General features: G+C 34.9%; 1 pseudogene; it reads left to right on the forward strand.

The window, feature by feature from the left end:
• The first annotated feature begins 3968 nt into the window (after positions 1 to 3968).
• On the forward strand, positions 3969 to 25609 carry LOC136126997 (AP-5 complex subunit mu-1 pseudogene; annotated as a pseudogene).
• Positions 25610 to 27525: the final 1916 nt, after the last annotated feature.

Genomic DNA, 27525 nt, shown 5'->3' on the forward strand with positions numbered 1-27525 from the left:
AATATACAATGGTTAAAATGTGTATGCTCTGCACATAAATGTACATATAAAATGTAGGCTTTGGAATCAACTAAGCCCAGGTTCAAGTTTAAGCTTAATTATTCAATAATTAGGTGATTTTCTGAGTCTCTGTTTTTTTAACCTCTAAAACTCAATTATTACCAATTTTATAGGGCTGTTGAATTGATTACATGAGATAAAGCATGAAAGTTAATATAGTAATTAATATAGAGGGAGCCCTAAAAGAATGATTCCCACATAATGTAGAAATTTTATCATTATAAAGAGTATTTATTCAGCTACTCTCCCTAGCAGAGTCCATCCCACCCTTTGGTTCACTTATTTCTCTCCTAAAATGCCTTCTGTCCTCAAGCATGCACAAAAAGATGCCTAAAATATCTCTTTGCCACGAACTCCTCCAAATTTTTCAAGACTTTTTCAAGAATTCCAGTGTAACCCTACACATCTATACACAATGTGCATCATTTGTAATAAGCAGTATGCATGTCTTGCCATCTAATTTTAAAATTCACATTCCACATTTTCCTGAATCGAAATTAGGGTGTCTTGATTACACTAAATCTTTAGTGTCAGGTATGTGATATTGAAACTGAGCAGGACCCTGCAGGGCCTTCCCAGGGACAGATCCCAGGTGTCCCCTGTCTGCCTCTTGTTTGTAAAGCTTTTCAGCTTTAGCCTCCTGGGGCTTCCCTGAGTTCCAAAGAGCACATTTAATCAGAGAAGTAAGAAAATTCAGAATCAAAGGAAAACATTCATGCAAAACAAAATGATAATAGTTTAGCCATAAGATAAAAAGTCAAGGACTTTTAGTTCCTCCTCAGAGGCTACAGATAATATCCCTAGCCATATCCTTGAGTTGTTTTGCAGACAATAAAATCCCCACCAGGTGGAAAAAGTTAACTGCATGCTGACCACCAGCATGTAGACCCGAGACCTGTTGGAACCAGGAGGTTGATGATGTTGACTCCCAAAATACCACCCAGTTACCTAACCACCAACCAATCAGAAGAATGTCCACAAGTTGATCAGACACCCTGTGGCCCTCTTCCTCACCTTGCCTTTAAAAAACTTTCCCTGAAAGCCATCAGTGGGTTCAGGTCTTTTGAGCATGAGCTGCTCATTCTCCTTGCTTGGCCCCAGGTTGGATGTCTTGCAATAAATGCCGTACTCTCCTTCACCATGACTTGGTGTCAGTAGACTGGCTTTACTGCAAGCAGGCAAGTGGACCCAAGTTTGGTTTGGTAACAATATCTCACCTACCATTAGGACAGTTGTCTATAAACTCCCATTCATTAGCAATTAAAATCTTGTCCAATAAGGAGTTGAATTGGGGAAATTTTATTTACAAAATCGTTTTTCCTTCCCAAAGGAATGGAAGGAAAACCATCAGCACCTTTCACTCATCCCCTATTCAATTCATTTCTGCATCTGGGACAAAGTAATAGAAGAAAGTGCCATTAATACGAATGCACTGTAAACCTTGATTTTCAAATACTAACTCCTGACCTCACAGGGATGATTTATTCAGCACCAGGGATCTCTCTCCTTCTCCATATATATTCTCTATTCTTCCTGATAACTGATCACTATTCACTTCATTCCTGAGAACCACAATTACATTTCCTATTGCAGTCATGATTATACAGAGTATTTTAAGCTGCCAATTTAATCCAAATGTTTATTAAACTCTTTCTGGGGAAAGAAAATTAAATTATTTTAGTAAAACTAGACCTTTATTAGTACACCAGTAAGCATGCAATGTTTATTACAGCTCAGAGATTTCAGCAAATGCCTTTTAACTGAACTTGTTTCGTAGCTGTCCCCTAACAATTTTGTTAAATTCAGTGGTAATTAGCAATTAGGCACCTACATGAACTGGGATGAACATTACCGAATGATAGGTGCATGAGCTGTGTGGAAATACTGACAATGAGGTGTGGAAATACTGACAGTGAGGTAAGGAAATGTGAATAGACTGATGAAAATGATGTTTACTTCCTGTGATCTCATCCATACCCATAGGTTTTAATACCATCCATAAGCCAATAACTCTTAAATTCTTATTCTTGGCAAGCTTTCTATGAGTTTCAAGCTACTTGCAATCTCCTCTTTAATGTCTAATAAGCATCTCAAGTTTTATGTACAAGTAGTAACACAAATACTTTCTTCACTACATACTCACCTCTAGTCTTCCTCATCTCAAAAACATAACAAATAACACATTGACATAATTGTCTGATTGAAAACCTGTGAAAACTGGTAGATTTTTAAAGAACCACAAAACAGCAAGTTATTTTCTTGAAATTATTCTGGCTTTATGGTACATAAATGGATACTACCTAAGCCAGATATCCTGTATAGTATATTACTCTTAATTTTTCTTGCATATCACCCTATTTAAGAAATAATCCTAGAATTTGATTGTTTTGTGCTAATGAACTTGCAAAGATTTCAAAATTAATTAGCAAAATTATTTTCTTCATATCTAAAGTACAATTCTCTCTAGGAAAATATTCTATATATTTTTGTTTGATGAGAATATGAAACAAATTTCTAAAAAAATACAATTTCACTCTGTGTATTAACAACAAATATAGGATAAAATGTAAAAACATATACCATTTATAATAGTACAAAAATATTATAAACCTGGGAATAAATTTAACAAATGATGTAAAAGATTTCTACACAGAAACCCATAAAAGCTGTGTTTCATAAAATGCAAGATTTATCAGATTTATTAGACAGAAGATAATATTTTGAATTTGACACTTTCCCCCATAGATTTAGTTCAATTTCAATCAAAATCCAATAAGAATTTGGGGAAATTTGACGAGGTAAAACTAAAGTTTATTTGGGAATATAAGTGGTCAATAAGAACCAAATATTTATTTTGAAAGGATAAGATGAGAAGACTTCCTTTACTGAATGCCAAGACTAATTATAAAGCTATAATAAATATGGCAATACACATTGGTATAAGAATAAAGAGAGAAACACTCAGATACAAACTCACATATAAGTGGACCCTTGAATGTATTACTGCAGAGTGATAGACAAATAATAAAGTTCTCAATAAAAGTTGCTGGAAAATTACCTACATGGGAAAAAGAGTGGAACATAATCCTACTTCAGATTTTTTGAGAAAAATTTGCGATACGCTTTCAAGAGATGTGTAAAATAATGTTAATGTGAAAAATATGTATTTTAGGAGATTATTTAGTAAAACATGCTTTTGACTACAGGATAGGCAAAACCTTTTTTAAAAATAAGCACAAAGAATATTTTTAAAGTTAATGAGAAAAGATAATAAGCTGGGCTACATTAAAATTAAAAACTTGAATTCATCAAGAGACTCCTGCCAAGAGAATGAAAATGCAAGCCACAGAGTGGGAGAAATTACTTGCAACAAATATAGCTCACAAGCTACACACACACACACACACACACACACACACACACACAATGTATATATATAAAACATACATATATATGTATATATTCCACATATCTATAATATGTAAGTATAAATATCCCACAAATGAATTTAAAATAAAGAAAACCAGTAGGAAAATGAATAAGATTTAAACTAGTATTTTAAATAATGTGCATTGGTATTTATAGCTCTACAATATGTTTGTAACAACATAAACTGGAAGCAACACAAAAGTTCATTAGTAAGGGAATGAATAAATAGAATATTCACATATTGATATAATACATCAGGGTAAAGGAGTGAACTACCACTAGATGCAACAATACAGATAACTCTAAGAAACATATTTAGTGAAAAAAGAAAGTACAAGACCATTTTAAAATTCAAACAAGCAAAATTAAGCAATTTTTTTAACATGCATAAAGTGGTGTGATGGTAAATTGGTTCTTCAGAAAACAAAAAGTCATGATTTTTAGTTTATACTGATTTTTGTGGTGTAAATACTGCCATCATGGCTGATTTTCTAACTAGCAACATTGCAGATCTGAAAGTGAAATTGGGAAAACGTGCAAATAATAAGCTCTTTGGCGCCAATACTCAGTGGTCCCCGCATATCACTGCATTCACAGGTGATATAGCAATTAAATATTTCTACAAAGCAAAATGCAAACCTTTAAAAAGTGTTCATTTTTTCAAAAAGTTAAAAAATGATTTTCAGACACATATACAATGAAAACATGAGAAAGATTTTATTCAGCTCATTAATGAAGGAGGGAACTGATCAGATGGTAAACCTGGTTCAAACAAGAATTAGAAGAAAAATGATTATAAGTCCACTGTAAAAGGCATTCTAAAATAGTCTACTTAGTTAGCAACAAAAATGATTAATGACCTACAGGACAGTACATAACCTTTGGAGTTATTTTTCTACTAAACAGAAATTATTTGCAATTCTATTGGATAAGATCTACAAGTTTAACAGGTAATTTATGAGTGTGTGAGCCTTTATTTAATAGCAACATCAACCACAGCTACATTTTTTCTAGAGCGTTATTTGTTGCAGAAGTTTCTATATAAATTTGAAAGAATATACTGTCCACATTTCTGCTTTATTTCCAAGTTGTAAATAATTGTTCTTAATGACCCTGCTAATTTGATAATATATAGTCTCCAAAGGTTATTCTTCATCACAAAAATGATAGTCCCTCCGAGAGAAAGGGAAATAAAAACAAAAATAATCAAATGGGACCTAATGAAACTTAAAAGCTTTTGCACAGCAAAGGAAACCATAAACAAGACCAAAAGACAACCCTCAGAATGGGAGAAAATATTTGCAAATGAAGCAACTGACAAAGGATTAATCTCCAAAATTTACAAGCAGCTCATGCAGCTCAATATCAAAAAAACAAACAACCTAATCCAAAATTGGGCAGAAGACCTAAATAGACATTTCTCCAAAGAAGACATACCGATTGCCAACAAACACATGAAAGGATGCTCGACATCACTAATCATTAGAGAAATGCAAATCAAAACTACAGTGAGGTATAACCTCACACCAGTCAGAATGGCCATCATCAAAAAATCTACAAACAATAAATGCTGGAGAGGGTGTGGAGAAAAGGGAACCCTCTTGCACTGTTGGTGGGAATGTAAATTGATACAGCCACTATGGAGAACAGTATGGAGGTTCCTTAAAAAACTAAAAATAGAACTACCATATGACTCAGCAATCCCACTACTGGGCATATACCTTGAGAAAACCATAATTCAAAAAGTGTCATGTACCAAAATGTTCATTGCAGCTCTATTTACAATAGCCAGGACATGGAAGCAACCTAAGTGTCCATCAACAGATGAATGGATAAAGAAGATGTGGCACATATATACAATTGAATATTACTCAGTCATAAAAAGAAACGAAATTAAGTTATTTGTAGTGAGGTGGATGGACCTAGAGTCTGTCATACAGAGTGAAGTAAGTTAGAAAGAGAAAAACAAATACCATATGCTAACACATATACATGGAATCTAAGAAAAAAAAAAAGGTCATGAAGAACCTAGGGGAAAGACGGGAATAAAGACACAGACCTACTAGAGAATGGACTTGAGGATATGGGGAGGGGGAAGGGTAAGCGGTGACAAAGTGAGAGAGTGGCATGGACATATATACACTACCAAACATAAAATAGATAGCTAGTGGGAAGCAGCCGCATAGCACAAGGAGATCAGCTGGGTGCTTTGTGACCACCTAGAGAGGTGGGATAGGGAGGGTGGGAGGGAGGGAGATGCAAGAGGGAAGAAATATGGGAACATATGTATATGTATAACTGATTCACTTTGTTATAAAGCAGAAACACACCATTGTAAAGCAATTATACTCCAATAAAGATGTTAAAAAAAAAATAGTCCCAATGGGCTTTGGCTTAATTATTTACATAGGGCTACAAGAAGTGTTAATTAACCATATAAAGCTCTTTGAGTATACAGTATTGAGCACATTCTGAAGCAAGAGAATTAACTTCTGTCTCAAAATTTCGTCAAGGAATCTCAAATTGTATAATGTGAAAGCCTTTATTATTATCTCTTTCATCTTGAGGCTAACCAAGAAGAAAAAATTCTCTCCACTATATTTCTCCTATAGTGCTTTTTTTTTTTTTTTTTTTTTTTTTTTTGCGGTACGCGGGCCTCTCACTGTTGTGGCCTCTGACATTGCAGAGCACAGGCTCCGGACGCGCAGGCTCAGCGGCCATGGCTCACGGGCTGAGCCGTTCCGCGGCATGTGGGATCTTCCCGGACCGGGGCACGAACCCGTGTCCCCTGCATCGGCAGGCAGATTCCCAACCACTGCGCCACCAGAGAAGCCCTCCTATAGTGCTTTTTGACTTCAGTGATTTTCTCTCTCCTCTTTTCAACTGAAAGTATCAAACTAGTCTGATTCAACCAAGGATTCTTCTTACTAATACGAACTTTCAATCTTACATAAGAAGGTTTCTGAGCTAGCAGTTTCTGACTCTCTTTCTTTCTCGAAAGACTAATATCATCAGTGCTCAAACTCTGGACTCAAGAACTCTCTACAACTCCTAAAAATATATGAAAAACTTTAAGTGTTTTCGGTGGGTTTATCTCTCAACGTTTACTGTATTAGCCATTTTAAATATTTTTTACTAATTTATTTAAAAATAACAATAATCAATCCATAACATATTAATGTCTAAACACGATTTATTTATTAAACTGTATTTTCCAAAATAAAATTGTGAGAAGAATGGGAGTATTTTATACTTTAATATCTCCTTAATAAAATAGACCTCCTTAATAAAATATATATCTGCATTCAACCTGTCAAGTTTATGTAGAACGTCTGTCCTCACTAGATATGTAGTTAGAAAAACAAAGAGTATTTTGAATAGCTTTTTTAGATCATTGTAGATATTTTCCTTTGATACTACTTCAAAAACATGATATGTTATTTCTAAAGGTTATTTGCAATGTGGAATTTGATATCATATCAGTAAATTTTTCATACTGTTTCTTTAAAATCCATTGATGTATTCTGTCTTTTGAATGGATCTTTTCTCTGCCCTTCCTTTTGTAAGATCTTCCATTGGTCATTTGGAAAATATTAGTTCACTGGGTTATACAGATCTTCCAAATGTAAACACAACTGATCATATGATATCAGAAATTGTATTAGTTAATATCACCAGTGATCTCATCAGAAAAATCTCTTACTACTAGCAAGTTCTTAAGATCCTGGTGACAGATACAAGTTTTCCAAAATTATAATTTTTGTTTGAAAGCTCAAAAATTTTTAATAACAAGTGCTGTCAGTTTTTCCTTGACTTAATAGATGTACGTATTCACTTTTAAGAAAATATGTGCTAAATATCCAAATCTGAATAACTATGTCTATTTATCATTCTGTCAAGTAAAAATGGACAATGATGGGGTTACGGAGATAGCAGTAGGTACAGCTAGTAAGAGGATAGTAATACTACTGAGAATATACTGAGTCAATGTCTGAATATGCATGTATTTACATACAAAAGCTACTACCTTAGAAATTCTAGCAATCATAAAAACATTTTCCATTAGCTGTCTGAAAAATATTCTCATCAAATATCATGCAACATCTAGACAGATCCACTATATTCCCATCAAAAGTGAGAATAAAAAAGCATATAATGTCTTAATATTATTATGAAAATAGTTTTGACCTCATAGACAACACACTTTTGAGAAATACTGAGCATGATTAAAGTATTAGAAATTTAGTTTATCTCCTGGAAATGTTGGAATATTTAATTTATATACATTTATTTATGAACCAATTAAAATATTCTTATTTTAAGAGGTATTTTAATCTAATTTATTAATACTTTTAAACATAGAAAAAATGTTTCACATTCATACAAGGAGATATAAAGACCCTTTCTATTTACAGATGACAGACCTACAGAAAGCTCAGAGATTACCCTAGTCAAAGTAAACACAGAAGCATAAAAAAATCACAGTTTCATATCTCAAAGAGCCGTTCTCCTTTCCAGTCGGCAGTAAATCTCACAAATAGACTAAAATGAAATAGTCTAAAAAAACTTGATCCTTTGTCATCTCTTATCCAACAAAGAATAGATCCCATCATCCACCTGACTGAGATCATCAAATGGTCACATAAACCAGAATACAATCTTTGCCGCTTCATAATGGAATAAATTATCAACTGTGTACAAATCAGCTTGACACATACCTGCAGTACTCTCTTTGCTATACAGGTAAGACAACGTAGTATATCCCAGGATGAGATACAGATTAATAAGTCCCTGGGCCTTTTTATGGAAAAGGCATGGACATGACCATGAGTTAGGCAAGATACAAACAAAATAACACACTCAATAAGAAAAAAAAGAAACCAAAAAAATCAAGATTACAAGAAAGGACACAAACTTAGAGAAATAGAGTCAGTGAAAGTAAGGTCCTAGTGTTACCTGAGAATCATTTCAGGGGCTATGAAAAGATTTGCCTGAGTCCATGAAGTGTGCTTTTCAGACAAGACGATTTAATTGTCTCTGGCAGGTGAGTCCTTTGAACTTTTGGTGGGTTCTCCAAAACTGTCAAAATACAATTTATGAACACTTTAAAATGTGATTATATGTCAGACTTAGGCAGCTTACTAATTAATAAGCATGTTCAAATGATATTTTTAGGAACAGAGTATTTATAATCCACTTGGGAAGATAGTACAAAATATGTGTACTAAATCAAACTGGTTAATAGCATAGGGCAATAAAATTGTAATCTTTAGAGTTCTATTTTCTACCAGAAATTTATTATTTTGACTAGACAGGTCTACAAGTTAACATGTTACTTCTGTAGTCTAAGCCCTTAACAGCAAATAGTCAAATCAAATAAAGTAAACTCTCCTAAAAAATTAAGTGATTATTGGGTGCTTTAAACAATTAGTTAAGGTATTTAAAGGTCATGTTCTTCACATTGTCCTTGCTCCCAAAATTTAAATAATTTATCATGCTTTATAATTTGCATATATTTGCAATAAATAGTATATTATACATTTTTTGTCTCTAAAATATTATTTACATACCCATTTAAACTGGAATATGGAAAATACCTTTCTAACCTTTTGGGTCCAGGCTAGTGAAAGTTTAAATGACAATGTATCCAGTCTTTGTTTCCTTCACATTTCACAGAACCAATTCAAGTATAGTTCTCAGCGTGGAGCTAGTTGAAATACTGAGTTCAGACAAACTAACCCTGGGATTCAATAACAAAAGAAAAGATACTACTTAAAAGCCTTTGGCAAAAAACAGAAGAACAATTATCTTGTAACTATTGGGTATCAAATGAGAGAACTTAAAAACAAGAATGATAAAAATATGCTTATAGCTTTCTATTGTCTTTTTGAAGTCACTTATGGAAGTTCAGAAATCATAAGCCCCATAGTTTTAAGCCCTCATAACCCAAGATGCAATTGTATTAATAATTAAAGCTTCTGACAGCTATAGAAAGTAATATACAACCCTACTTTCTTGACTGAGTGGTAAATGATTTATTATAAATGATGAGTATTCTATTTTTCTTTCCTGATTGGCTTAAGTCCAGGAAATGAAAATGTTAGTTATTGACATGTGAAGAAATGAAATCAGTATGCTGAAGTGATTCCATTCCAGTACTATAAATATAACTAGTGTTGCTTTAATGTGTTTTAAAGCTAAGACAAAAGCCACCTCTGACAGTTCCATTTATTATCTTAACATGGAATATTCTGCAATCGAATTTATAGTGCCCTGCCACTAATAATAACCAATGAGACATTTGACTAGTAGTTCCTCAAATAAAATCTTGAGTATAATCTTCAAACTTAAAGTCTGCAGATTCCTCAAATTCTGCCCTTTCCTCAAGTTCTGTATTTCATCTTATGCTAAGATCAAAGGCAGAAAATTGTCTCTAAATTTCTTTGCAGCTGTGAAATTTTATTGTAGAGACAGAACACCAGGGGAAAACCACCCTTCCTTTCACAGTGTTATCCCTAAATTGGCTTCAATTCAACTTAAATAAAAACATTGTATATATGAAACATTATAGATTACTTGGGGAAAAACTAAAGGAAAATATGTCTGGATACTAAGGAAAAAAAGTCTTTCAAAAAAACCCAAAACTTTTAGAAGAGACTACTCACATACTCAGTTCACATACAAACTAGCATGCCTGACCTGAAGTATGTCCTCTTCTATGTTTGAGAAAGAGGACTTGATTGAAATTAAAAAACAAACAAACAAAGAAAAAACACCTTTCTTTTCTCAGGGTATGGCTTGGCTCTATAACTTCTATCAACCTCTCTGCATCCTTCATTCCATCACCCACATCAGCAGGGTAAACTAGGACACAATTACATTTTCATGGCCAAGAATAGCCAAGGTATTTTTCAAGAAGAACAAAGTGAGCCAGTACAAGATATTGATTTCTATTATAGAATTATAATTTTCAAAAGAGTGTGGTAATTTAACAAGAATACACAAATTGACCAATGGAGCACAATAAAGATGCATACATACATGGTAAACTGATTCATGAAACAGGTGACACCACAGTACAATGGAGAAAGGGTAGAATTTTAAATAAAGGGTGCTACTATTTACAATAGCCAGGTCATGGAAGCAACCTAAATGCCCATCAACAGACAAATGGATAAAGAAGATGTGGTACATATATACAATGGACTATTACTCAGTCATAAAAAGGAACAAAATTGGGTCATTTGTAGAGACATGGATGGATCTAGAGACTGTCATACAGAGTGAAGTAAGTCAGAAAGAGAAAAACAAATATCATATATTAACACATACATGTGGCACCTAGAAAAATGGTACAGATGAACCAGTTTGCAGGGCAGAAATAGAGACACAGATGTAGAGAATAAATGTATGGACACCAAGGGAGGAAAGTGGCGTGGGGGAGGTGTGTGTGATGAATTGGGAGATTGAGATTGACATATATACATTAATATGTATAAAATAGATAACAAATAAGAACCTGCTGTATAAATAAATAAATAAATAAAATAAAATTCAAAAAAATAAAATGAAGGGTGCTAGGTAAGTTGATTCCATACAGGAAATAAAGGAACTTTGTTCTTCTTATGACAACAAAAATTCAATGCCAGATATGCTGCTGACATTGTTATGGAAGGTAAATTAATAGAGACTTTTGAAGAAAACATAGAGAATGTCTCCTGAACTTGGATTAGGCGTAGCCATCTCCTGCTCAATTTTTAAAAATACTTTTAAAAAAGGAAATAAAAAATAAATAGCAATGTATGAAGAAGATTAAGAACATTTTTCCATCAATAGATGGGTCATAAGAATGAAGAGGCAATACATAGAACGGAATAAGATATTTGTAGCACACATATTTGATAAATATCTAGTTCTCAAAAAATAGCAAAAGAAAATTTTACAAGTTGATTAAAATCAGTAGAAAAAAGCAAACTTGAAGAGTTACTTTATAAAAAAGGATGTGCATAAATGGCCAAAAAGCAAATGAAAAGTGTCCCACTTCATTTGTTATCAGGGAAATGTAAATTTAAATTACAATAAAATTTCACTGAATACACAAGGGACATTGTAAAATGTAAAAGGGATCATAGCAACAGGTATCAAGGAATTGGAGTAAAAGAGAATCTCATTATACACTGCTGGTGGGTATATAAGTTGTTAGCAAACTCTTTAGAAAATTACTTGGTAGCACAAAACTACACTGAACATAATCTATTACCCACCGACTCCATTTCTGGGTGTGTAACTAACAGAAATGTGCACACCAAAAGACATATATTAGTGTGTTTATAGCAGCACTATTCATAAGTTACCCTAAAATTGAAACAACGCAAATCCCAATCAAGAGTTGAATGAATAAAATACGATATGGTCAAACAATGGAATGCTCTACAGAAATGAGAATGAATGATTTACACCTACTTGCAACAACATGGATGAATCTCAGATATATTATTTTGAGCCAAAGAAGCCAGATACCAAAAGTGTATGATTCTATTGATGTACAGTTTAAAACAGGCAAAATGAATCTATAATATTAAAAATCAGAATAGTGATTACCCTGGGGGAGAAATGAATAGATGATTACATGCTAGATTTTTCTAGGATGCTGCTAGGATGTTCTGTTCCTACATGCCAGTGCTGGTTACAGGTGTAGTAAATTTATAAATTAATCCCCCCATTTCTGATTGTGTATTTTTCTGTATATATATATATTATACTTCCACAAAAATGTCAAAAAAGGAGAAAAAATATCTTTAACATTTTTTCAAAATCTTTCACCAATGCGTTTCCCCAAATTGCAACGCTCAATCTAGGAATAATATCATTTAAAAATTTTTTATTAATTTTATTTTTTGCTGTGTTGGGTCTTTGTTGCTGTGTGCGGGCTTTCTCTAGTTGTGGTGAGCAGGGGCTACTCTTTGTTGCGGTACGTAGGCTTCTCATTGCGGTGGCTTCTCTTGTTGCAGAGCACAGGCTCTAGGCGCTCAGGCTTCAGCAGTTGTGGCTCGCGGGCTCTAGAGTGCAAGCTCAGTAGTTGTGGTGCACGGGCTTAGTTGCTCTGCAGCATGTGGTATCTTCCGGACCAGGGCTCGAACCCGTGTCCCCTGCATTGGTAGGCAGATTCTTAACCACTGTGCCACCAGGGAAGCCCTATCATATTTAATACGGTGTGTTAAAGGGGCAAAGTAATTTCAGCAAAAGAGTTGATTCAGACTAGGCTATGCCACACACACACACACACACACACACACACACACACACACACACCCCAGAGACGCACACTCACATATATCTTCTAAGGAAATAAAATTATTCTCAGATTCAATGAGGTCTAAATCCATATTAATAAAGAATGATTGTTTTCCTAAAGCAATAATTGGTAGAAATATGACATGCCAGAAATGAAAAAAACTCCTTTATATTATTATGCGAAGCAATTTCAAACTTATTTATAGCTATATCTGGTTTTTCCAAACTCTATCCGGAGACATAATTGTTCATTAAAAATTGTCCTGTTATTGTGATTTCTCCCCCAAAACACCATTTATTTCTCTTCATTCAGACTGTACAAGAAACCTGCTAAAGAAGCTAAAGAGTTTTTAGTGTTTTACTAACTCAAGATGGAAATGATTGGGCAGTGTGACACACACTGCTCCCAAGTAAGTGCTGGTATTTATGACTAATTTCCCCGTAGCACCTCTCATCCGATTTAAGAGGAGTTAAATCTCCTATGTTCTCCGAGCCAGGAGAAACCTACAAATGTTGTTGAATATTTTTGGCATGTAAGAATTAAATGTTATCTTAAAGAGAGCATTACAAACTAATGGAAAAGTATTTTTTAAAAAATACAGTTTTTAGAAAAGTGGTTGGAAAAAATTAAGTTTGGATCTTTACATCATAGAACAACTAAACTATATGCCGCCCAATAAATTTACAAGTTATGTGTAAAAATGAACAGTCTTAAAACACCAAAAACAGTACAAACAAAATGTAAAATGATGATGTTCTAAGGGAAAATAATCAGAGGTGAATAAGGTGACATATTAAGTACACATTTTATAGATATTTTAAACCCTGAATAGTCACAGATGACATTAAAAGATTAAAAAATAAACTTGTAAATTTTGTAATAAGTATGATCGAAGTTAATTTTTAATATGTAAAAATGTCATAAATCTAAATTTATTAACATATACAGCAATAAAAATAGATGTGAAAGAATGGGTACAATTTTTTAAAGAAGTGTTTTACTTTAATATTGATATAATTACTTAATTTAAAATAACTAAATTCTATTTGCTGCCAAAATTTTTTTTAGGACTAGTACTTTGTGAGAGAGGGTATGGTGTGACCAGAAATTATTACTGTTGATGAAAGATAAAATTGTGATGCAGGTCTGGAAATTATTTTGGAGGTCTATATAGAGAGGACAAAAGTATTTTTCTATCCTTTGGGCCAGAATTAAATTCCTCAAAACTTCATTCATAGGTGTGGCAATTTAGGTGAGAATATGCATTATAGAATTGTTTACAGGGAAAAAAAAGAACTAACCTACAAATTAATAGATGAGATTGTTCAGTAATTTATGTTACTCATATGTTATAGAATGTTATTCATCAAATATTTTATACTTTTGAAGAATATTTAATATAGCCTAATGCTAAAAGCAAGTATTGAGTTAAAAAATATACAATAATGTATTTGCAGGATAGTAGTTTAATGCCAATTTTATAAATATATATCTATTTCTACCTTCATTATTTTTTATCCATCTATTTATTAATCATCTGAGTAGTGAAAAACTTTTCAGCATAACAAAATATTAAACTTTGGATATTGGAATTATCAATAATTTAATCTCCTTTTTATATTCTTATATTGTCCAACATTTCTCAGGGAACACTTTTAAAATCAGAATAAACTGTTGAAAATAAATGGCCTCATTCCTCTTAAGTTTTTTCACCTTTGCTTTTCTTATCTTACTGTAGTTGTACAATGTACATGTACAATGTATATTTGTAAAATGTAGCCAGTTGTACAATGTACATGTACAATGCATATTTGTACACTGTAGCCAGCACAGAATAGCACATCATGTATAAAAGGAAATTTTTTGTTATTCATTAATTCACCTACTAGATCATATTGGACTACTCCTCCTTATATTCCACAAATAATCATGTATTTAAACTACTAAAATTTCATCAAAAGTCTTTACTATTTCCAACCTCTCTGCAACTGATAAATCAGTTTCTCAAAGAATATAGTTTTTCTGCTGATTTCTGTTTCTAAGATCTTAAAACTTAACAATTAGAGCTAAATTACATATAACCACACAAATCTGCATCTTCTCAAAAGTAGTTGAGGTAAACAAATTAAATAGTTCTTAGTAATTGAATATAACCTATCAAAATTATGGCAGACAATGAAATTTTTTACATATTTCCAATCTAGAAATTTGTTTTAAGTGGCATCTGATTACCTTTCCTTTCCTTTCTCCAAGTCAAAAATGAAGTCTACTTTACTGTAATATAACCGGTAATCTGAAATAAATGCCATATTTTTTTCATAAGTCAAAACCTGTGTACATTACCTTCATGAACTTCAGACTCATCAACATCAGCATCAGAAAGGAATACAGGATTCCAAATTAGTATTTCAATATCTCTTTGTTAATGTGAAAATCATTTACTGAAGCCTAGCCAATCAAAACAAAAAGAAATTGGATGTACACCAGGATTGAGGATTTCTGCCAATGTTTCCTTTATGTAAATAGCACCAGAAAAAGAAACAGACAAAAATATCTCCAGAATCTGCTTAGACTTTCAAATCAAGGGTCACCTGGAAATGTTTTCTCACATAGATGATTGCCAAAATTTGTATACTTATTAGAGAACTTTTCAAACAACTAGATTTCTTATTGCATATGAACTCAGAGGGCCTCTGTGGGTTTTGCAGTGGTACTGAGCTGGACTCACATCTCTGAGTTGCCATATTCCACCTATATGACCCTAAGCCTACAATGTCCTCTCTGTCAAGAATGACCTTCCTCTTCCTTTCTGCTTAGAGAATCATCTCATTTTTCAAAACTCGGAAAAAAAGAAAAGATAGCATACTTCCAGGAACTTTTGGTGTCATTGAAGGGAGAATCTCTCTACATTGAAAATTAGAAATAACTATGAACAAGCAAATGGTAAACTGATCCATACGGGATGAAACTACATAAAGTTGAGTTTGGAGATATTAAGAAAGTTGCTATACAAATGAAAAATGAATTTTAATATTTAGTCTTGGCATAAGATAAAATAGCTAGCATTTTATTTTTATATACAAAAATAAAAATAAAGTTATGGCAAAATTAAAATTCCAAAGTAATCAAATACTGCCTTTTACATATGTCTTTTGCAAATGGTAGGCACACAGCAGGAAAAAACAGCACTGAGTGAATGGAAACATGTAATATGATAAAGGAAAAAATGAGAGGATATGAGAAATGATGTAAGAAGTTACAATTAATCATGGTTTCACCAGCCTCAGAGAGACAATTTTGAAATGCAGGCTTTCACTTGACAGTAGCCCTTTTCCTCTCTGAGGGGGGGCCTACAGAAACCCACTGAAGTTTAAGACATCATCTGAGGGTGAGAAGGACCTTTTATTCCTTATTATTATTTTACCTTCACTTCTCACCACCCTCACATATGTACCAGCAGGAGGAGGAGGATACTCTGCGAGGTTTCCAGCAGCCATGTGTACTTTGTGGCAGATACAGAGGGGTTATCAAAGGACACTTGCTAAATTCACATAGTATTATGTATTACGAAAACCACAATAGAATAGTGATAATTATAATTGATTTAATTTTTGATTTAATTTTGCTAAGATTCCTTTTTGTGGCCACATTTAAAACAAAGATGTGTTCATAGGTGACACATGATAGAAAATGTGCTTTATTTAAAACTGAGCCAGATAAGCACACACTGGGTTTGTATTTATCACCTAAAATGGCACCACAACGTGGTAAGATGTATACACAGATTTCAATTCACTGGGCTCCTTAAATATGCATAAAATGTGAACTGCTCTGCATAGGTGCACTTCCTTACTGAAAAGAATCACATTTGGTGGTAAACTAGGAAGTCAAAATGCAATGATTAAAAGTTTATATAATTAAGACAGAAAAAAGATGAAGACGATGGGGACAAGGGATATTTCTTATTTATCTCATTCGAAGCAGTAAGCAAAGAATCAGGAAAAATGTGGCACTAAATAAATTCGTCATGGTTTTAATCATTTAACAAATATTACATTTCTACTATGGCAGTCTTCTAAATGTGGGGGAGGGAGGGAATGGGATATAAAGGTAAGGGAATCATATTCTAGTGATAAGGATAGTGTTTGTTGAATGGATGACTATACCTACCTGGGTAAATTCAACTAAAGAAGGGGAGAAAGTTCAGATAGGCATAAAGATTTGGAAAGAATCTTTTTATTGTATGCATATTATCTATACTTTAGATTTATAGAACATTTATTTTATCAAAACTTTATATTTACAGATTATTATTTTACCTCACAACAACACTCCAAGAAGGTATTAACATAACCATTTCATTAATAAGTAAGGCTCAAAGTAGTGAATTGTATTGCTTAAATTCCCATAACTATTAGGGGTCAAGTAGAATCTTGAACCCAGGTTCTGGTGGTTTCTTTTGTTTTACTTTATGGAAGAGAGTGCATCTTCTCTACTACAGGCACACCTGAGAGATATTGTGAGTTCAATTCCAGATCACATCAATAAATTAAATCACAATAAAGTGAGTCACACAAATTTTTTTTGGCTTCGCAGTACATAAAAAGTTTGTTTACACTATACTCTAGCCTATTAAGTGTGCAATAGCATTATGTCTAAAAAAACAATGTACATACCTTAATTTAAAAAAATACTTTAGGGCTTCCCTGGTGGCGCAGTGGTTGAGAGTCCGCTTGCCGACGCAGGGGACACGGGTTCGTGCCCCGGTCTGGGAGGATCCCACATGCTGCAGAGCGGCTGGGCCCATGAGCCATGACCGCTGAGCCTGCGCATCCGGAGCCTGTGCTCCGCAACGGGAGAGGCCACAGCAGTGAGAGGCCCGCGTACTGCAAAAAAAAAAAAAAAAAAACTTTATTGCTAAAATATGCTAACCATGCTCTGAGCCTTTAGCGAAGTCCTAATCTTTAGCTGATGGAGGTTCCTGTCTTAACATTGATGGCTGCTGACAGATTAGGTGGTGGTTGCTGAAGCTGGGGTATCTGTGGCAATTTCTTTAAATAAGACAAAAATGACGTTTGCCCCATTGATGGACTCTTCCTTTCACGAAAGATTTCTCTGTAGCTCACAGTGCTGTTTGATAACATTTTACACCCAGCTGAATTTCTTTCAAAATCAGAGTCAATCCTCTTAAATCTTGCTGCTGCTTTATCAAATAAGTTAACATCATATTCTAAATCCTTTCTTGTCATTTAAGCAATCTTCAAGCATCTCCACCAGAAGTAGCTTTCATCCCAAGAAAACACTTTCTTTCTCATCTATGAGAAGCAATTCCTCATCTGTTCAATTTTTAACATGAAATTGCAGGCATTCAGTCACATCTTCAGGCTCCACTTCTAATTCTAGTTCTTTCCACCACATCTACAGTTACTTTCTCCACTGAAAACTTGAATCCCTTAAAGTCATCCATGGGGATTGCAATCAGCCTCTTCCAAACTCCTGCTAATATTGTTATTTTAGCCTCTTCCCAGGAATCATAAACATTCATAATGGCACCTGGAATGATGAATCCTTTCCGTAAGGTTTTCAATTTACTTTGCCAAGGTCCATCAGAAGAATCGCCATTTATAGGTTATAGCCTTGTGAAATGTATTTCTTAAATAAGACCTGAAAGTCAAAATTACTCCTTGTCCCATGGGCTGCAGAATGGATGTTGTGTTAACAGGCATGACAGCAGCATTAATCTCCTTGTACATATCCATCAAAGATCTTGGGTGACCAGGTGCATTGTCAGTGAGAAGTCATATTTAGAAAGGAATCTTTTCTGAGCAGTAGGTCTGCACAGTGGGCTTAAATGATGTTGTAAACAGATGTACCATCATCTAGACTTTGTTGTTCCATTTCTAAAGCACAGGCAGAATAGATTTAGCATCATTTTTAAGGGCCCTGGGATTTTGGGGATGGTAAATGAGACCTGGCTTTGACTTTAAGTCACCAGATGCATTAGCCCTTAGACAGGCTGAGAGTCAGCCTGTCTGTCCTTTAAAACTTTGAAGCCAGGCATTGACTTCTCCTCTCTACCTATGAAAGTCCTAGATGGCATCTTCTTCCAACATAAGGTTGTTTCATCTACATTGAAAATCTGTTGTTTAGTATATCCACCTACATTAATTATCTGAGCTAGATCTTCTGGATAACTTGCTGCAGTTCTACGTGAACACTCATGGTTTCACCTTACACTTTTATGTTACAGAGATGGCTTCTTTCCTTAACCCTCATGAACCAACCGCTGCTGGCTTCAAATCTTTTTTCTGCAGCTTCCTTACCTCTCTCAGCCTTAACAGAATTGAAATGAGTTAGAGCCTTGTTTTGGATTAGGCTTTGGCTCTAGGGAATATTGTGTATGATTTGGTGTATCCAAACCACTAATACTTTCTCCATAACTAGAAATAAGTCTGTTTTGTTTTCTTAACATTTGTGTGTTCACTGGACCAGCACTTATAATTTCCTTCAAGAACTTTTCCTTCACATTCACAACCTGGCTAACTGGTGCAAGAGGCCCAGACTTTGGCCTATGTCAGCTTTCAACATGCCTTCCTCACTAAGTTTAATCATTTCTAGCTTTTGATTTAAAGTGAGAGACTTGTGACTTTTCCTTTCAGTTGAACACTTAGAGGCCATTTTAGGGTTATTAATTGGCCTAATTTCAATATGGTTTTGTCCTCAGGAATAGGAAGGCCCGAGGAGAGGGAGAGAGAAGGGGGAACAGCCGGCTGGTGGAGCAGTCAGAACATACGCACAATATTTATTAAGTTGACCACCTTATATGGCACAGTTTGTGGTGCCGCGACACAATTACAATAGTAACATCAAAGGTCACGGATCACAGTTCACCATAACAAATATAATGAAAAAGTTTGAAATATTGTGAGAATCACCAAAATGTAACACAGAGACATGAAGTGAGCAAATACTTCTAGAAAATATGGCACTGATAGTCTAGCTTGAAGAAATGTTGCCACAAATCTTCAATTTTTAAACAACGTTCTATCTGTGAAGTGCAATAAAGCAAAGCACAATAAGATGAGGTATGCTCTTACCTTCATGGAACCTGTCAGGGTTGTATTCCCATTAAGTCTCTTCCTGTGAAAACTAATCCAGTGAAAATAATATTGTACCTGCATCTGAAAAATCTCAGGCTCTATCTGATATTGCTGTGGACAAGCAGCTTGCCTGTGGTCATGCGTGCTCATGTACAGTTTCTTCATTTCTGAGGAGACTTCTACAAAGCTTCTATCCCACTACAATCAATGGTCCGTTGTCTAGTGTAGATTTTATTCTAGTTTTTCTTGTTGTCTGTTTATTAGTGCTCCTTGGGGTATTCTGCTTGTCACCCACTTTTACCAAAGTCTTGAAGAGGAGTTCCTTAGGATCAAGGCCTTGTCTGGTCTCACTGTTTCCACGATAGGACTCAAAATTCTTCCAACTAGTGCCATTGGAGAGGTTACTATAGGGCAAGTCACACTTTATTTACTGTTCTCTATCTTTATTTTCCATGACACTATTATATAAAACATACAGGTGTATAAGACTTAATTAAAGCCTTGAGAAAATGAAATGTAATTACAGTGTAGGAGGAGAAAACTTTGGTATATGTGCCACATAATAATTTTCTTACAAAATAAGGGTACTTATTCAAGAGGTTAAGCTTTAAGGAGGCAGGCGGGGAAGAAGGTCCCTTTATAGAGAAAGACTATTTTCATCCTAATTTCTTTCATTCAGATTTTTTTCTCTCTTCAAAAATTGATCTAACCTCTGCTATTTTGCTAACCCCCTCTACCCACAAAATTTCATCTGATGCCAAGCTCCATATTCCTCCTTTTTTTAATCAGGTGAGATTAACACACTATGGGTGTGTCAGGACAGCTTCAGTAGGATAATCAGGGCTTTCTATTTGAGAGAAACGTATATTAATTACATTCTGAGAAGTACAGGAAATATCTATTCTTCCCTGACTGGATGAGGAGAAATGATATAATTCGTCTCTGCATATAGTAACTTTAGATTTAGAACTCTTTGACTTCACCCCCTTATGCAGTATTATTTGTAACCTTAATACCACACGGTCATCACCAACTTGTACTTTCCATGGAAATGTGCTTTTTTAGTTGATCTTAGAGTCCACAGGGCCAATTTTATAACTCACAAACAGGATGCAAGTCCCTTCTCATTCTGGTCTTCCCTTGGGAATTTCCAAGACAGATACTTTGTCAAAGTACTTACTTCTCTGCTATCCTAACACTCCATTAAGTGCTTTTCACCTTTATCAACAGTTGTTTTGGTCATTAGTATTTGAATTGCAACAAGTTCATGCCAGTACTCATCATCACCTAAACTCTTGTTCAATTTTTCCTAAAAATCATTGTCTGCACTTCTCCTGATTGTCTGTTGCAAGTTCTCAAGCAGCTCAGTTGGTGATACTCAGTCTACCCACAGTGCACTTCAAGGCATGTATTGTACTCTTCCAGCATCAAGTATTTACAGCTGGGTGACTACCTGACTCCTGTTCTCCAGTGTTCCTTTTTTTTCCCAGGTAGTATGGCAATTTCTCCCTTATTTTCAGTTGTACCCACAACATAGTGGTATAGGTCCAAATATCAATACATTTGGAACTTCCACACTTAGCTCCTTGGTGGCAGGAAACCCCTATCATATTCGTTTGGATTGCTGTTAATAAAGGGATTTTCTTTTTACCTTTGATCATCCCAACCTCTGCTTTGAACTTAAGGGATGGGAAATGAGTCGGATAATGCTCAGGATATCTTTATTTTGTGCCAGGGATCACTATTCTCTTGTTATACTGTTGTGAAAATGTAAACCAAAATATATGAATTAATCAAAAAGATGGGTGGGATGGACTGAAGGCCACCAGATGAAAACCAAAGGAAATGTCTTTAGTTTGACTTGTTTCCAATTGATTAAAAGTCTTAAATTGAGTGAGGGTGTAGATTAACTGTGTTTTTTTGTTTTGTTTTGTTTGTTTGTTTGTTTATACTGTTGTCGCCTCTCCCGTTGCAGAGCACAGACTCCGGACGGGCAGGCTCAGCGGCCATGGCTCATAGGCCCAGCCACTCTGCGGCATGTGGGATCTTCCCAGACCGGGACACGAACCCGTGTCCCCTGCATCGACAGGCGGACTTTCAACCACTGTGCTACCAGGGAAGCCCTGCAGATTCTTATTAGTCATCAATTTTATACACATCAGTGTATACATATCAATCACAATTGCCCAATTCAGAACACCACCATACCCACCTCACCGCGGTTTTCCCCCCTTGGTGTCCATACGTTTGTTCTCTACATCTCTGTCTCAACTTCTGCCCTGCAAACCGGTTCATCTGTACCATTTTTCTAGGTTCCACATATATGCGTTAATATACAATATTTGTTTTTCTGTTTCTGACTTACTTCACTCTGTATGACAGTCTCTAGATCCATCCACGTCTCAACAAATGACTCAATTTCATTCCTTTTTAAGGCTGAGTAATATTCCATTGGATATATGTACCACATCTTCTTTATCCATTCATCTGTTGATGGGCATTTAGGTTGCTTCCATGACCTGGCTATTGTAAATAGTGTTGCAATGAACATTGGAGTGCATGTGTCTTATTGAATTATGGTTTTCTGTGGGTATATGCCCAGTAGTGGGATTGCTAGATCATATGGTAATTCTATATTTAGTTTTTTAAGGAACCTCCATACTGTTCTCCATAGTGGCTGTGTCAATTTACATTCCCACCAACAGTGCAAGAGGGTCCCCTTTTCTCCACACCCTCTCCAGCATTTGTTGTTTGTAGATTTTCTGATGATGCCCATTCTAACCAGTGTGAGGTGATACTTCATTGTAGTTTTGATTTGCATTTCTCTAATAATTAGTGATGTTGAGCAGCTTTTCATGTACTTCTTGGACATCTGTATGTCTTCTTTGGAGAAATATCTATTTAGATCTTCTGCCTATTTTTGGATTGGGTTGTTTGTTTCTTTAATATTGAGCTGCATGAGCTGTTTATATTTTGGAGATTAATCCTTTGTCCATTGAATCATTTGCAAATATTTTCTCCCATTCTGAGGGCTGTCTTTTCATTTTGTTTATACTTTCCTTTGCTGTGCAAAAGCTTTTAAGTTTCATTAGGTCCCATTTGTTTATTTTTGTTTTTATTTCCATTACTCTAGGAGGTGGATCAAGAAAGATCTTGCTGTGATTTATGTCAAAGTGTGTTCTTCCTATGTTTTCCTCTAAGAGTTTTATGGTGTCTCGTCTTACATTTAGGTCTCAAATCCATTTTGAGTTTATTTTTGTATATGGTGTTAGGGAGTGTTCTAATTTTATTGTTTTACATGTAGCTGTCCAGTTTCCCCAGCACCACTTATTGAAGAGACTGTCTTTTTTCCATTATATATCTTTGCCTCCTTTGTCACAGATTAGTTGACCATAGGTGCGTGGGTTTATCTCTGGGCTTTTTATCTTGTTCCATTGATCTATGTTTTTGTTTTTGTTCCATTATCATATTGTCTTGATTACTATAACTTTGTAGTATACTCTGAAGTCAGGGAGTCTGACTCCTCCAGCTCCGTTTTTTACCCTCAAGACTGCTTTGGCTATTCAGGGTCTTTTGTGTCTCCATAAAATTTGAAGATGATTTGTTCTTGTTCTGTAAATAATGCCATTGGTAGGTTGATAGGGATTGCATTGAATCTGTAGATTACTATGGGTAGTATAGTCATTTTCACAATGTTGATTCTTCCAATCCAAGAACATGGTATATCTCTCCATCTGTTGGTATCATCTTTAATTCCTTTCATCAATGTCTTATAGTTTTCTGCATACAGGTCTTTTGTCTCCCTAGGTAGGTTTATTCCTAGGTATTTTATTTTTTTAATCTAGAAGAGGTGCCAATTTTTGTTCAGTAAAACAGATAACCACAAGGTTATCTTTTTTTAAAAATCTTTATTTTATATTAGAGTATAGTTGATTTACAGTGTTGTATTATTTTTGGGTGTATGGCAAAGTGATTCAGTTACACATATACATATAGCTATTCTTTTTCAAATTCTTTTCCCATTAAGTTATTACAGAATATTGAGTAGAGTTCCCTGTGATATATAGTAGGTCCTTGTTGATTATCTATTTTATATATAGTAGTGTGTACACAGTTTTATTTTATTGCTCTGTGAGATATTAACAAGTTTTGTATGTAACCAGGCAATCTTATTCTAACATTACTTTCTTAAATTTACTACAAATACCCTAGTTTCTTAAGTGTTGTGTGGACAAGTTTTAACATCTTCCCAGTTTCCTCATTAATTAATGAGTTAAATAAAATCTATGACAAAAGTTGTTTCTCAGGCTTTCCTGGTGGCACAGTGGTTGAGAGTCCGCCTGCCGATGCAGGGGATACGGGTTCATGCCCTGGTCCGGGAAGATTCCACATGCCGTGGAGTGGCTGGGCCCGTGAGCCATGGCTGCTGTGCCTGCGCGTCCAGAGCCTATGCTCTGCAACGGGAGAGGCTACAACAGTGAGAATCCTGTGTACCGCAAAAAAAAAAAAAAAAAAGTTGTTTTTGAATGAGCCTGAAAGTCATGATTTTACCTTTTAAAAAATTTAACTTTAAACATTCTGCTCCCACCAGTGGGTTTCCATTTAGGATATTCTGGCTCATCCTTGTGTGATTTTGCTTGACTCTGCCATTCTGATTTCTAGTAGTACTGATGCAACCGATGATTCTACATTTAATAGGCTTTACAAATTTCCTGTTTTTTAAAAAATTTTTAATTATGTATTTATTTTTTGCTGCATTGGGTCCTTGTCACTGCACAAGGGCTTTCTCTAGTTGAGAAGAGCAGGGGCCACTCTTCATTGTGGTGCACGGGCTTCTCATTGTGGTGGCTTCTTTTGTTGCAGAGCATGGGCTCTTGTTCACGGGCTTCAGTAGTTTTGGTGTGTGGGCTCAGTAGTTGTGGCTCCTGGGCTCTAGAGTGCAGGCTCAGTAATTGTGGTGCACAGGCTTAGCTGCTCTGCGGCATGTGGGATCTTCCTGGACCAGTGATTGAAACTGTGACCCCTGCATTGGCAGGTGGATTCTTAACAACTGCACTACCAGGAAAGTCTACAAATTTCCTTTTAATTCACCTTTTAGAGTCATTCAGCTGATGCTATCAGAGGCTTCCAGGCCTCTGACCCACCAATTTTTATTTTTAATCAGATAAAAAAATTCAATTAAAAATAACTTCTGATTTAAAACTTCATGAAAATATACATAAAAGATAATTTAATTTTGTGAAGCTCATATGCCTTTTTATAATAGAAGTCCAATCACATATTTGGAATACAAATTTAGTTTCGTCAGCTCAGAGGTTTTAAGAGAAAACTTTATTGATCTGGATTATTGACCCAAGGTTTCCAAAATTAATGAAGATTACTCTTTATGGAACTGTAAGTTTGGAGCCAAGAGCCAGGAGAAGCAGCCATTTGAACAGATTTGTACTGGAGATACAGTGTATTTAAACTTTCATTTTAGAATCTTTGATTACACAGTCACTGGGTGTTATGTATATATATCAGCATTCAGTGCAAGTTTTTATATCAGGAAAACCAAAATAAGTACACAGCAGAAACTAATTTATTCTGATTATTATTACACTTGAAATTCTAAAGCTCCTGCTCCAATAACATATGGATCCTTGTTACTGTAATTTTGTCATGTTTAAGAGAGAAAATTTCATGTAATGGGCTGAATCTCATCCATAATACCATGAATCTCTGATGTCTGAAAGTAGAAAAGTAAATGATGTGATGACACTGAGGCCTGGATGGGACTCTCAAGAAACTCGTCCAGCAGACCACTCCTCTACCTGCAAGAAGCCTTCTCACTTGCCAGTCCTGTATCACTACTACCACCCCAGGGTTCCAGGAGACACAGTTGAGGATGCCTGCCTAAGAGCATTCTAGAAGCTGTATGAACTCCCATATTTTCATAGTTATTTCTCTTTTTTGTTCTCTTTCTGGTAAACATGGTGGATTTACCTTTATAATAGTGATGTAAAGCTTCCTCTTTAAATAAATTTAAATTAAAAATGAATTCATACAAGAGAACTGTTGAGTAAATTATAGTTCTATTGGCATATGGCTAGAACAAAGCTTGAAACTCAAATAAGTGCACAAAAGTAATCTTGTGCCTTTGTGAAAATAAAAGATTGATACTTAGGGAATCTAAAATAGGGATAACACTTCCTTGTATTTAAGATTTTTTTTTTTCAGTAAATCCCATGGAGAGGTTAGTAAATAGTATAGTCAATGGAAAATATACTCAGGCTTTTTGGTTAGGCAAACCACAGCTTAAACGCCACCACTGTTTAAGGAGACCTTGGACTCAGGGTCCTCATATATAAAATAGGAATCTTATCTCATGAGACTGGTGTATGGATTAAATGACATTGCACACATAAAGTGAATGGTACGTAGATCCTACTCATTCATTACCTTTGACTCCTTCTTGAATAATGATATTTGCTGTTTCTGTTTCTTAATGGCTTATGAACTGGAAGTAGGTCATTTTACATTGCATTATTTTTTTGTAATGTGTCAACAAAATAAGGAAAAGTCAGATATTAAAGCCCCATACTACCATGGCACAGGGAAATAAAAGTCTATGTCAATGGCAAAAAGAAAGAAAATGAAAAAAGAACAAAAGAAAGAGAAAGAAAGAAAGAAAACTGTATATCATCCACTGAAATGACAGATGGACACACCTGATGGCAGCAAGTAAGCAGTAATGGCAGAGAAGTGTACCCTGTGACAGATTTAAACCCAGGCATATCTTTTCTTGGTTCCATGAGTGAATCCCAAATGACAATAGTACTAAGATATTTGTGACTTTTTTTTCTTTACTTCCTACTGTTTTTATCATTTTGTTTTTGTTTCTAGTTTGTACACAGACAACAAGTTATTCTACTATGGTAATAATAAAAATCAAATATTTGATTTTATGGTCTAAATATTTGATAATCTCCATCAAAAAGATTATAGAGATCTATTCTATGTTGTTTGAGCTAGGAAGGAGTATATGGCTTGTTAGTCTATTTATTTGTTAGTTTTTTAAAATTGCTTTTTAGCCTGTTGATTTATTTGTGAGTGTATATCAATTAAAAATTGCATATGCACTGAGAAGGAAAACAGCTCTTTGAAACCTGAAAAGATGATTTTTCATTTTGTGTTTACTTTTTTTTTTTTTTTTTTTTTGCGGTACGCGGGCCTCTCACTGTTGTGGCCTCTCCCGTTGCGGAGCACAGGCTCCGGACGCGCAGGCTCAGCGGCCATGGCTCACGGGCCCAGCCGCTCCGCGGCATGTGGGATCCTCCTGGACCGGGGCACGAACCTATGTCGCCTGCATCGGCAGGCGGACTCTCAACCACTGCGCCACCAGGGAAGCCCTTGTGTTTACTTTTGACTCAGGATTTAGTTTGTAGAATTGAAACATAATTTGTCTATGTGTCTGTAACTGAAGAAAGCTTTAACCTTTCATTTTGAGTGTGAAATATTTTCCTAATTCCAGAGGGTACAAAGTAGATTATAACATTTCTTAATTAAATAGATTATCTTCCAATTGTTTTAGTTATATGTATGCACATATAAAAATTAGAATATTTTTAAATTTCACAGTAAATAAGTAAAATGAATCAA

The sequence above is a fragment of the Phocoena phocoena genome, chromosome 8, assembly GCF_963924675.1.
Source record: "Phocoena phocoena chromosome 8, mPhoPho1.1, whole genome shotgun sequence".
NCBI lineage: Eukaryota > Metazoa > Chordata > Mammalia > Artiodactyla > Phocoenidae > Phocoena > Phocoena phocoena.